Here is a 12,203-nt window from a genome sequence, read left to right on the forward strand (position 1 = left end):
TTGTTTGTTTTGTTGTTTTGCTGCTTTGTTGTTTTTTGCCATCAAGGTTTTAACCTGGGTAGTAAACACTGATGCTGCATTGATGCTCATGGGGCAGGTGGCTAAGGAGCCAATCACTGCATTTGTCAGGTAGTAACCCTGTTTTATTCTGAAAAACAGTTTTTATATGCTTTCTATTTGAAAATATAGCAGAAAAGACCTATTATACTTGTCTTATAAAGCTGTATTTTTTTAATCACAGAAAATTAACATTTTATATTGTGACTGACTATACACATATCTTTGCACAGACACACAGGCATATATGAAACTGAAAAAGGAGTTAACCATAGCAATTCCTATTGCAGTGTGCACTCCATTTTTTTGTATCCCGATTTGTTCCATGTTTAAAGTACTGTTCATAACCTATTACATTGATTTTAGGACCCGCTAATGAGTAAGAATCCAGAATTTGAAAAACACTTCTAGAGCATGCCTCAAATATAATTTGATCTTTTCAGAAGCCTTGTGAGATAGGCAAGGCTAATATTAACCCTTTTCAAACATAGCTAAAGCCTACACTTTGAAAACAGAAGTTGGACTAAAGAATTGAAAACCGAAAAAATGATTTAGGGTGTTGAATGAGCAGAGGTCATCATGAACACAGTGTACACTTGAATGGTGATGGAGATGAAGAGGGGCTGCAGAGATTTAGAACAGAAAGCAGATGGATGTAGAAGATGTTTTATTTGCCTCAGGATTTTTGCCTAAGCCCTTGAAGACATCTGGTATGCCACTAGAAATCACCTGAGGCTAAAATTTACCAGATTATTGGTATCTTAAAAAGCTACCAGAATTAGTTTGCAAGGCTCTACCCATCAGCTTCTTACAGTCTACCTCTAGAAATCTCATCTATACCATTCCAGTCCAATTTCTCGAGGTAAGTCTATTTCCCAAAATTCACTTATTTGCATACTACTTTTATAATTCTTGTCATATGTATACATCACCATATTATTTTTTAAATTGTTAGAAATGGATTTATTCCAAATAATTTAAAAATTTGTGATTAACTTCAGACATTAATCATTTAAAGCAAACAATCATTGGTATTTAGTGTATTCACAATGTTGCAACCACCAATTCTCTAGTTTCAAAAGTTTCATCACCCCATAAAAACACCCCATACCTCTTAAGTAATCATTCCTCATTCCCCCATTTAAAAAAGAAACATTCTAACACTATCAAAAATGTAAAAAAGCAATATGACTCTAAAAAGAACACAGCAAATTCTGAAAATAAAACAATCATTAGCCAGATACTAGCTAGATACTGTTATCTACTAATTCTCTGTGTCTTAGATTTTTCTATGTTAAAAAGGGATATAGGCAAAAGTTATGGAGGTATTAAAGACCAATCAATGCTAAATCAAGACTTTCTGCTTGGTCAAACTGAAAGAATTGAAGGAAATTTCAAAAATATACCTTTCTCACTATGAGATTCACTGCTATTTAGTGTCATTTCCTTTAAATAACATCTAAAATTTGTCTTGATACAGCTGAATTCATCCTTTCCTTCACTTTTCTATTAAAGGGGTTGCATATTATTCCCAGAGTCCTTTATAACTGAATTCCTGGAATTCAGAGAGTGTGTTCTAAATATTGGTGATTGCAGTTTTCATTATTATCCTCAAACATATAAAATCCATTATTTACCAAGTAGTAAACTGGACGCTTTCAGAATTTTAAAGGAAAGATACAGATACTACTTCCAAATAATATAAATCTTTGTTGTGTTGTTAATTGTATACACAATTAACACTTAGAATATAAAACTGATAATATTAAATAGACAAGTAGATTGTGTTCTAAAAGTTATCTGGTTTAAATTATTTGGAACTTTTATACTGTTTCATAGAGATCAAGTTAATAGCAGCTATTGTGAATATTCCAGATTAGCACCATATGGTTTATCTTTTTATATCTTCAGGTTCTCCTGGGGTGGTTCTGGTATGATAAAAATAGTATTTTGCATCACAAACTTCAGTTTCCTCATCTGAACAATAAACTTAATCTTTACCTAGTTAGAAAGTTCAAATAAGATAACCTTTGTGTAAGTACACAGCACAGTCCCTGGTACTTGGTTGAAGGTCAGTTAAGTGTGCATTTATTTATTCAGTTACTCATATTCATGGCCGTTTTAAAATTAATTTTTTAATTGACAAGTAATAATTGTACATATCCAGGGCATACATAGTGATGAATTCATCCTTTCTGTCACTTCACTGTTATATTGATATATTTGATACATATGATGTATAGTGATCAAATCATGTTAAGTAAACATCCATCATCCCAAACATTTGTTATTTCGTTTTGTTGGGAATTTTCAATATCCTCATTCCAGCTATTTGAAAGTATATAATATTTATTGTTAACTGTAGTCATTCTGCTGTGGGACAGAACACTAAAACTTATTTCTCCTATCTAGCTCCAATTTTGTGTATCTGTTAACAAATCTCTTCCTAACCCTCCCTTCCCTCTACTCTTTTCAGCCTCTAGTATTCTCTGTTTTACTTTTTACTTCTACGAGATCAACTATTTTTCTTTCACATGAATGAGAACATAGGGTGTTTAACTTTCTGTTTGCAGCTTATTTCACTTATCTTCCACTTCCATCCATGTTACTGTGAATGGCAGGATTTCATTCTCTTTTATGACCGAATAGTATTCCATAGTGCATCTATATCACATTTTCTTCATCTATTTATTATTGGACACCTAGGTTGATTCCATATCTTGGCTATTGTGATTAGGGCAGTAGTAAACATGGGAGTGCAGTTATCTTTTTGACGTACTGATTTTTTTTGCTTTGGATACTGTAGGGGATAAGGGAGAGCTTTCCCTTGGTCCCCTGATGTTTTGCTGAAAAATCAACTCACAAAGCGCAGATTAATTAGAGAAAAGGCATACAGATTTATTCATCGTATATACACAGGAGCCTTTGGAATAAAGATCAAAAGATACAGGGGAAATTATCAAAAGATACAGGGGAAAGGTTCAACAAAGTATGGACAGTCATGTAGAAATATGATTGGACAAAAAGGGGTGATCTAATACTAATAGACTGGGGAAACTCAGGAGGGCCGTCTGTCTAGATTCTTTTTGGGTTCTCTGAGTATGCATTCCTTCCTTCCGGGTATGGGACAGGACCCTCTCTAGAACAGGAGTGTTACAACCTACAGACAAACAACATAAGTCAGATAATTCCTTTGTGGTCAGTTTTTCCAGTGAAAACCAGAGGTAAAATTGGAGTACTATTTATAGGATTTATGACTAGCTTTGAGGAACAGGGGTTCTGGTTTCTATGATCCACCTTGGGGGCCAGGGATTCTAGTTTCTATGGCTAGCCTCTGGGGAGAATGGGACAGAGAGACAGGAGGGCGGGAGAAAGAGAAAAATGTTTGCTTCAAGGCTGCTTCTGATACTTTCATTTTGGGATATTGTTTTCTGAGCCCCAGAAAATGTATACTTAGTAGTAGCCTTGCTGTATCATCTGGTAGTTCCATTTGTAGTTTTTGAGGAACTGTTCTCCATAATGATTATATAAATTTACATTCCCACCAGTAGTGTATGAGTTCCCTTTTCTCCACATCCTTGTCAGCATTTATTATTACTTTTTTCTTTTTGATAATAGTTATTCTAACTGGAATGAAATGTTATCTTTTTATAGTTTTGATTTGCACTTCCCTGATGATTAGTGGTGTTCGTATTTTTTCATATACATGTCGACCATATGTATGTCATCTTCTATCTGTTCAGATCATTTGCCCGCATTTTTTGTTGTTGTTTTTATTTTTATTGTTTTTTTGAAACGGCGTCTCGCTGTGTCACTTAGGCTGGAGTGTAGCGGTGTGATCTCAGCTCACTACGACCTCCGCCCCCTGGGTTCAAGCAATTCTCCTGCCTCAGCCTCCTGAGTAGTTGGGATTACAGGTGCCCGCCACCATGCCTGGCTAGTTTTTTTGTATTTTTAGTAGAGATGTGGTTTCACCATGTTGGCCAGGCTGGTCTCGAACTCCTGACTTCAGGTGATCTGCCTGCCTCAGCCTCCTGAAGTGCTGGAATTACAGGCGTGAGCCCCTGTGCCCAGCCTGCCCATATTTTAATTGGATTTGTTTTTATTTGTTGGTTTTTCTGTTGAGTTCTTTGTATATTCTGGATGTTAATCCCCTGTTGGATGAGTAGTTTATTATTCATGTATAAAAATGCTACTGATTTAATTTTGTACCCTACAAATTTACTGAATTCTGTTATCAGTTCTAAGGGTTTTTTTTTTTTTTTGGTAGTAAAGTCTTTAGGTTTTTCCATATATTAAGATCATGTCATCTGCAAACAGGGACATTTTGACTTCTCCCTTTCCAATTTGGATGCCTTTTATGTATCTGCTGCCTAATTGCTCTGGTTAGGACTTCCATTAGTATATTGAATAAGAGTACTGAGATTGGGCGTCTTTGTCTTGTTCCAGTTCTTAGCTTAAAGCTTTTTCTTGTTCAGTAAGATGTCAGTTGTGGGTTTGTCATATTTGGCCATTATTATGTTTAGGTATATTTCTTCTATACTTAATTTATTAAGAGTTTTTATCATGAAGGGATGTTGAATTTTATCAAAAGCTATTTCTACATCTTACGGTTTTTGTCCTTCTTTCTGTGGATACGTGTGATGTTTATTGATTTGCATATGTTGAGACATCCTTGCATTCCTCAGATAAACTCCACTTGATTATGATGTATCCTCTTACTGATGTGTTGTTAGAACTCGGCTTCTTAGTATTTTGGTGAGGATTTTTGCAACAGTGTTCATCAGGGATACTGGCTGTAGTTTTCTGCTTGTTGTTGTTGTATCCTTATCTAGTTTTGGTATCAGGGTTATGCTGGCCTTATAGAATGAATTAGGAAGAATTCCTTCCTCTTTTATTTTCTGGGATAGTTTGGAAAGAATTGGTATTAATTCTTCTTTAAAGGTTTGGTAGAATTCAGCAGTAAAGCCATCTGGTCTCGGACTTTTTTGTTATTGGAAGACTTTACTACTGATTCTCTCTCATGACTTGTAATTGGTCTATTCAGATTTTCTTTTTCTTCCGGGTTCAGTTTTTATAGGTTGTATGTGTCCAGGAATTTATTCATTTCCTCTAAAATTTCAAATTTATTGGCATATTGTTGTTCATGGTACTCTCTAATGATCCTTTGTATTTCTATTGTGTCCATTGTGACATATCCTCTTCTGTTTATGAATTTTTCAAATTTGAGTCTCCTCTTTTTTTCTAAGTTTCACTAATGGTTTATCTTTTCAAAGAACTAACTTTTTGTTTGATCTTTTGTATTATTTTAGTCTTTTTTTTTTTTTTTTTGAGACAGGGTCTCACTCTGTTGTCCAGGCTGGAGTGCAGTGGCTAGATCTTGGCTTATTGTAGTCTCAGCTTCCTGGGCTCAGGTGATCATCCTGCCTCTGCCACTTGAGTAGCTGGGACTACAGGCATGTGCCACCACTCTTGGCTAATTTTTGATTTTTTTGTAGAGATGAAGTTTCACCATGTTACCCAGGCTGGTCTCAAACTTGGGGGCTCAAATGATCTTCCTGCCTTGGCCTCCCAAAGTGCTGGGATTACAGGCGTGAGCTACCACACCAGGCCTCAGTCTCATTTTGTTTATTGATGCTCTGATACTGTTTATTTATTTTACTAATTTGGGGTTTGGTTTTTTTTTTTTTTTTTTTTGTCTCTTCATTTTCTAGTTCTTTGAGGTGAATTGTTAGTTTTTTTTATTTGAAGTGTTTCTATTTTTTTGGCATAGGCATTTATTACTATAAACTTGCCTCAATACTGCTTTTGCTGTGTGCCATAAAATTTGGTACATTGTGTTTCTATTTCCATTTGTTTCAAGAAATTTTAAAATTTCATTCTTAATTTCAGGTCTAACCTATTGGTTGTTTAGAGGCATTTTGTTTAGTTTCCATGTGTTTGTATAGTTTTGGATGTTCCTTTTGTTATTTCTAGTTTTATTTCATTGTGGCAAGATAAGATACGTCATATCTCGATTTTTAAAAATTTATTGAGACTTGTTTTGTGTCCTAACATATGGTCAATCCTGGAGAGGGTTCCATGTGCGGCTGAAAAGAATGAAATTGTTAGGTGAAATATTCTGTAAATGTCTTTTAGGTCTATGGTACAGTTTGTGTATAAATAAGGTCTCACTCTGTCACCTTGGCTGGAGTGCAGTGGCGTGATAATAGTTCACTGCAGCCTCGAATTCCTGGGCTCAAGCGATCCTCCTTCCTCAGCCTCCTTAGTAGTTAGGACTACAGGCACATGACACCACAGCCAGCTTATTTTGTATTTTTTATAGAGACAGGGTTTCACTATGTTGCCCAGGGTTGTCTCAAATTCCTGGCCTCAACTGATCCTCTGCCTTGGCCTCTCAAAGTGTTGGGTTTAGAGGCGTAAGCCTCCATTTCTGGCCTGTGGTGCAGTTTAAATCTATGTTCCTTTGTTGATTTTTCTGCCTACATGACCTATCCAGTGCTGAGAGTGGGTGTTGAAGTTTCCCGCTATGTATTGAAGTCCATTTCTCCCTTTAGATCTAATAGTGTTTGCTTTATATATCTGGGTGCTCCTGTGTTGGATGCAAATATATTTACAATTGTTACATTCGCTTGCTGAATTGATCCTTTTGTTATTATATAATGTACTTTTTTGTCTCCTGACATAAGCGTAGCTACTCCTGCTCACTTGATTTTCATTTGCATGAAATATCTTTCAGTCTAAGTGTGTCTTTACAGCTGAGGTGAGATTCTTGTAGGCAGAATATGTTTGGGTCTTGATTTTTCATTCGTTCAGATAGTGTATGTGTTTTAAATGGGGGAATTTAATCCACTTACATTCAAGATTATTGATAGGTGAGGACTTACTCCTTTAATTTTATTGATTTTCTGGTTATTTTGCATATCTTTTGTTCCTTATTCCCTTACTTGTTATTTTAATGGTTAGGTGGTTTTCTGTAGTGATAAGGATTGATTATTTTCTCTTCTTCCTTTTGTATCAGTTCTACCAGTGAGTTTTATAGTTATACATGTTTTCATGATGGTAGTTACTGTCTTTTCACTTCCAAATGTAAGACTCCCTTGAGCATGTCTTATAAGACTGAACTAGTGGTGATAAATTCCTTTAGTTTTTGCTTCTCTATTGGAAGATTTTATTTCTCCTTCATTTCCGAAGGATAGCTTTGTGGAGTATAATAATTTTAGCTAGCAGGATTTCCCCATCCTCGCTTTCAGTACTTTGAATATATCATCCCATTCTCTCCTGGCCTGTAAGCTTTCTGCTGAGATATCTGCATTAGCCTAATGGAGATTCCCTTATTTATGACTTGAGTCTTTTCTCTTGCATGCTTTTGGAATTCTTTGTCTTTTACTTACAACAATTTGACTAGGTTGGACTCCAGAGAGGACCTGTTTGGGTTTCTTTGATCTCCCTGGACCTAAATGCCCATCTCTCTCCCAAGACTTGGGAAATTTTCTGCTATTATTTCATTAAATAGGATTTCCTCACCTGTACCCTTCTTTTTTCCTTCTGGAATGCCCACAGTGTGAAAATTTGCTTGCTTAATGGTGTCTCATAAATCCTTTAGACTTTCCTTTTAAATTCATTTTTACCACTGCTTGTATTATTTCAGAGATCTGTCTTGGAGTTCACAAATTTTTTTCTCCATTTGGTATAGTCTGTTGTTGAAGCTCTCAATTACATTTTCTATTTCATTCATTTAATTCTCAGCTCTAGGATTTCTTTTTGGTTCTTTTTGTGATAATCTACCTCTGTTAAATTTATTACTTATATCATAAGTTGTTTTCCTGATTTTGTTGAATTGTTTATCTGTATTCTCTTGTATCTCACTCGGTTTCCTTAAGATTATTATTTTGAATTCTTTTTCTGGCATTTCATATATTTCCTTATGATGGTGGTCTGTTACTGGAGAATTATGTTTTCCTTTGGAAGTGACATGTTTCCTTGCTTTTTCATTGTTCTTGTGTCTCTGTGTTAATTTCTATGAATCTGGTGGCCCAGTCGCCTCTTCCAATTTTATTCACTAGGTGTCATAAGGAGAGACTTACTCATATGAATGGATCTTGGGTTCTTGATTTGATGGAAGGCATTGGCTTTGGTTCTAGGTGGACACAGTAGTGTAGTCTTCATAAAATTTCTTCAACTGTAATCCATACTGGGGGCGTTTGAGAGTTTCTCGGTGGCCTAGGCTGAGAGAGTTTGTGGTGACAGTAGTGCAGCTTTGCCAGGGTTGGGCTCACTGGACTATCTCTTAGGTTGGGCATTTGTTCATGCACACAGTGGGTCAAGCAGCTTGGAGTCTGGCTCACTGGGGTTGTGGCCACAGGGATGTTACTCTAGCCAGGAACACAGGCATGCTTGGGGTTGCTTGGCTAGACTAAGGCATGTCAGCTGGGGACGGCTCATAGGGCTGTTTCTCAGCCATGTATTTAGGCTCATGCCTGTTTCATCAGTCTGCAATATTTCCACCAGGGGTGGCCTACAGCATTGTTTCTCAGGCACTTGTTGAGGATGTGGGGGAGTTGGGCAGGTCATGTCTGGGGAGGGAAGAGGGCACTGTGGGGCTGTTTCCGGATCCCTGAGTGTGGGCACTTGGCCACTCTACCGGCCCGGGGCTATGTCAGCTGCTTGCAGACTTGTAGGCCTCTCCCACGTGGCAGAGGGCATGCAGTGGATGGATTTGTCCTAGGCAGGACTCGTAGGCTTTTAGTCCAATTGGGAGTGTGGCCCCAGGAGTTGGTTACCTGCTGTGTAGGACCGTAGTCTCAGCCAATCCTGGGCCCATACTCTGTACAGCTGGGGTTGTGGCATTCATATATAATGTATGGGCTTGGCATAATGAATATGAAACCCCAGTGCTGGAGAAGTGCAGTGGCTACTGGCTCCCTGAGCAAGGAGCATTCCGGAGGTGCCACAGGTCACAAGATGGCACTGTGCTGCAGTGGCTTGTCTCACCTTGTGCTCCTAATCTGGAGCAGTGAAACTGCATGAATTCCCGGCATTTCTCCAAATGGAGCTGAGAGCTTGCAAGGACCATGGGATTCTTCTTTTGTAAGGACTGTAGGCATTTGTGGTGGCAATGGGGGTTGGTAGTGATTTTCTGCTTACCTTTTTCCCATGATGGAAAGTTCCCTCCGACGCCAGGCAGATCTGATCCAGGTTGGGGAGATGGGATTATAGAGGCTGTGTGCTTCCATGCTGCCCTCCTGTCATTACAGATGCATCTTCACTCCCTTGCTGTACTCCAGCACTCTCCCTTCAACACTCAAATCAAATCTTAGTTGTTTCTTTGTAGCCTTGGTCCTTTTTGGTCTGGGGGGACAAATGCCAGGCATCTCTAGTTAGCCATCTTGCCAACCTTCATAGTCTTGTAAATATGTTATAGAACGAAATCAACAGAGTTTGCCCAATGAAGGCAGTTAGCTTTATTGCAATTTGACATATAGAGCCTGACCAGATAATTCACCTCCTTCTCACTGCTATTTACCTCATCATTAGTAACAATAGTGGTGATAACAACAGTAGTGACAGTAGTAATAATAATTATTTTAATAGCTGCTAACATTGTCTACCCACTGTGTACCAGGAATTGTTATTAATGCTTTCAATGTACTTGCTCATTTTATAGTTATTTGAGGTTAGTATTTTTATCCCTATTTTGAGGATGAGTTAACTAAGATTCAGTAATTTACCTAAGGACATACAGTAAGAGGCAGGTAGGTCTGGGATTTGACTCTAGGCAGTCTGGCTCCAGGGTCTGTACTTTTAACCAACATCTCTAGGGCTTCTCAGTGTGTGGGATCCCATTCATCCAGCCTAAGTGAAGGGCCATCAGCAAGGGAGTGACTCTAGAGGGCTCATTCTCCTCTACAGGTTGTTCCAAATATATGTTCCAGGGAATATATATTATCACAGGCGAAATTGTCTGTTGGAGGATCTGGCTCATATAGAAAAATCCTACTTCTTATCTGTGCACCTGCAGAGTAGCAGCAGAGCCAGGTGAGTGGGGAGGAGAGCCAGTAGAGGCAGAGGGGACATACTGCAAAGATAATGTCCTGGACCCCCTATTACAGTTAATAAGGATCAAAATTGAATACAAGTTGAAGAAGAGAGGTCAGTTTAGACTCAAGTACAGTCGTGTACCACATAACAACATTTCAGTTAATGACAGTCTGTGTATGCAGTGGTGCTCCCATAAGATTATTATGTAACTGAAAAATTTATATCACTTGGTGATGTCGTAGCCATCTTAACATTACAGCACAATGTGTTACTCATGTGTTTGTGGTGATGCTGGTGTAAACAAACCTATTATGCTGCCACTAGAGCAGATACAGTTATGCATGGTACAAAATACTTGATAATAAATGACTTACTGGTTTATGCATTTACTATACTATACTTTTAGTGTATTTTAGAGTCTACTTCTACTTATTTAAAAAAGTAGTTGACTGTAAAACATCCTCAGGTTCTTAAGGAAATATTCCAGAAGAAGGCATTGTTATCGTAGGAGATGACAATTCCATGTCTGTTATTACCTCTGAATACCTTTCAGTGGGACAATATATTATGGTGGAAGACACTCATGTTGATGATCCTGACCCTGTGTAGGTCTAGGTTAACATGTGCGTTTGTCTCTTAGTTTTTAACAAAAGAGTTTTAAAAGTTAAAAATTTTTAATAGAAAAATGTTTACAGAATAAAGATATAAAGAAAGAAAATATTTTGTATAGCTATACAATGTGTGTTTTATGTGTTATTACAAGAGTCAAAAGTTTTAAAAATTTAAAAGTTTATATACTCAAAAAGTTACAGTAAGCTACAGTTAATTTATTATTGAAGAAAGAAAAACACTTTTAGTAATTTTAATATAGCCTAAGCTCCCTGTGTTTATAAAGTGTACAATAGTGTACAGTAATGTCCTAGACCTTCACATTCACTAACTACTCAGTCACTCACTAACTCACCCACAGCAACTTCTAGTCCAGCAAGTACCATTCATGGTAAGTGCCCTATACAGGTATACCATTTTTTACTTTTTATACCATGTTTTTACTGTACCTTTTCTGTGTGTACATATGTTTAGATACACAAATATTGACCATGATGTTACAGTTGCCTGTAGTAGTCAGTATAGTAATATTCTGTATAGATTTGTAGCTTAGGAGCAATAGGCTATTCCATATACGCCTTACTGTCTATGTTTGTATAAGTACACACCTATTCTCATTGTTTAGTGACCCATGGCAGTGATTAGGCAAGGAGTGACTACCAGAGGTTTTTCCCCTTCACTGTATTTCCAAATACTATCTCTTAAATTGACTAGATTAGAAGTACTTCTAAATTTTTTATCTGTTTCCCTTAAGGAAAATAATATGTCAAGCCCATATACATTGAAGGAAATAATTTATTCTATACTATATTTATATGTTATATATTTTATTACTGAGATAGTGAATCAAGATTATAGAAATGGTGTAAAATTAAAACATTTTGCTAAGTTTAAATGTCCATAACTTAAATGAAATTTTTTGTCATTCACTAGATCTAGTAGCCAGATGGCATTTTACTATTTTTATTTTTAAACCTAGGAGGTTTGTCTATAAACCATTTATTAGCAGAGCAAGCTTTCTAAATGCTGTGAGTTAAAACATGGAAATACTAGAGATACTTGAATGGAGCTTAAATGTCTTCCCACACATTAAATATGTGTCTCAAAGAGGAAAATATATTTTAGACATTTCACTGACTAGTAGTTTGAAGTTAACAGCAAAATCCATGATAGGTATTATTTTTATATTGATAAATTAAGAATATTTTTATTAAAGAAGATATAGTAAGCCAAAGAAAAAGCATTCCCTACTATATTCCCAAATCTACATGCTTACACAGTACTCCTCTTATATAAACCTGAAACATATAGGGCTGTGTGTATGTTCAAGTTTGATAGTGACCACCAGTTTGTGTGGAGTTCCCCATTTATAAAGATAGACTTGGACCAAGTGATTCTATGTTATTCTACAGGAGAGTATTTTTCAATAATTTAAAAACCAGTACATATGGCTGGGCGCGGTGGCTCACGCCTGTAATCCCAGCACTTTGGGAGGC

General features: G+C 36.9%; 1 protein-coding gene across 3 annotated transcripts in view; it reads left to right on the forward strand.

Moving 5' to 3' along the window:
- The window catches only part of WDR70 (WD repeat domain 70), a 386,140-nt gene that overhangs the window by 253,307 nt on the left and 120,630 nt on the right, over positions 1-12,203 (forward strand). The window lies entirely within an intron of this gene.

The sequence above is a fragment of the Trachypithecus francoisi genome, unplaced genomic scaffold (assembly GCF_009764315.1).
Source record: "Trachypithecus francoisi isolate TF-2019V2 unplaced genomic scaffold, Tfra_2.0 Lachesis_group2, whole genome shotgun sequence".
NCBI classification, from domain to species: domain Eukaryota; kingdom Metazoa; phylum Chordata; class Mammalia; order Primates; family Cercopithecidae; genus Trachypithecus; species Trachypithecus francoisi.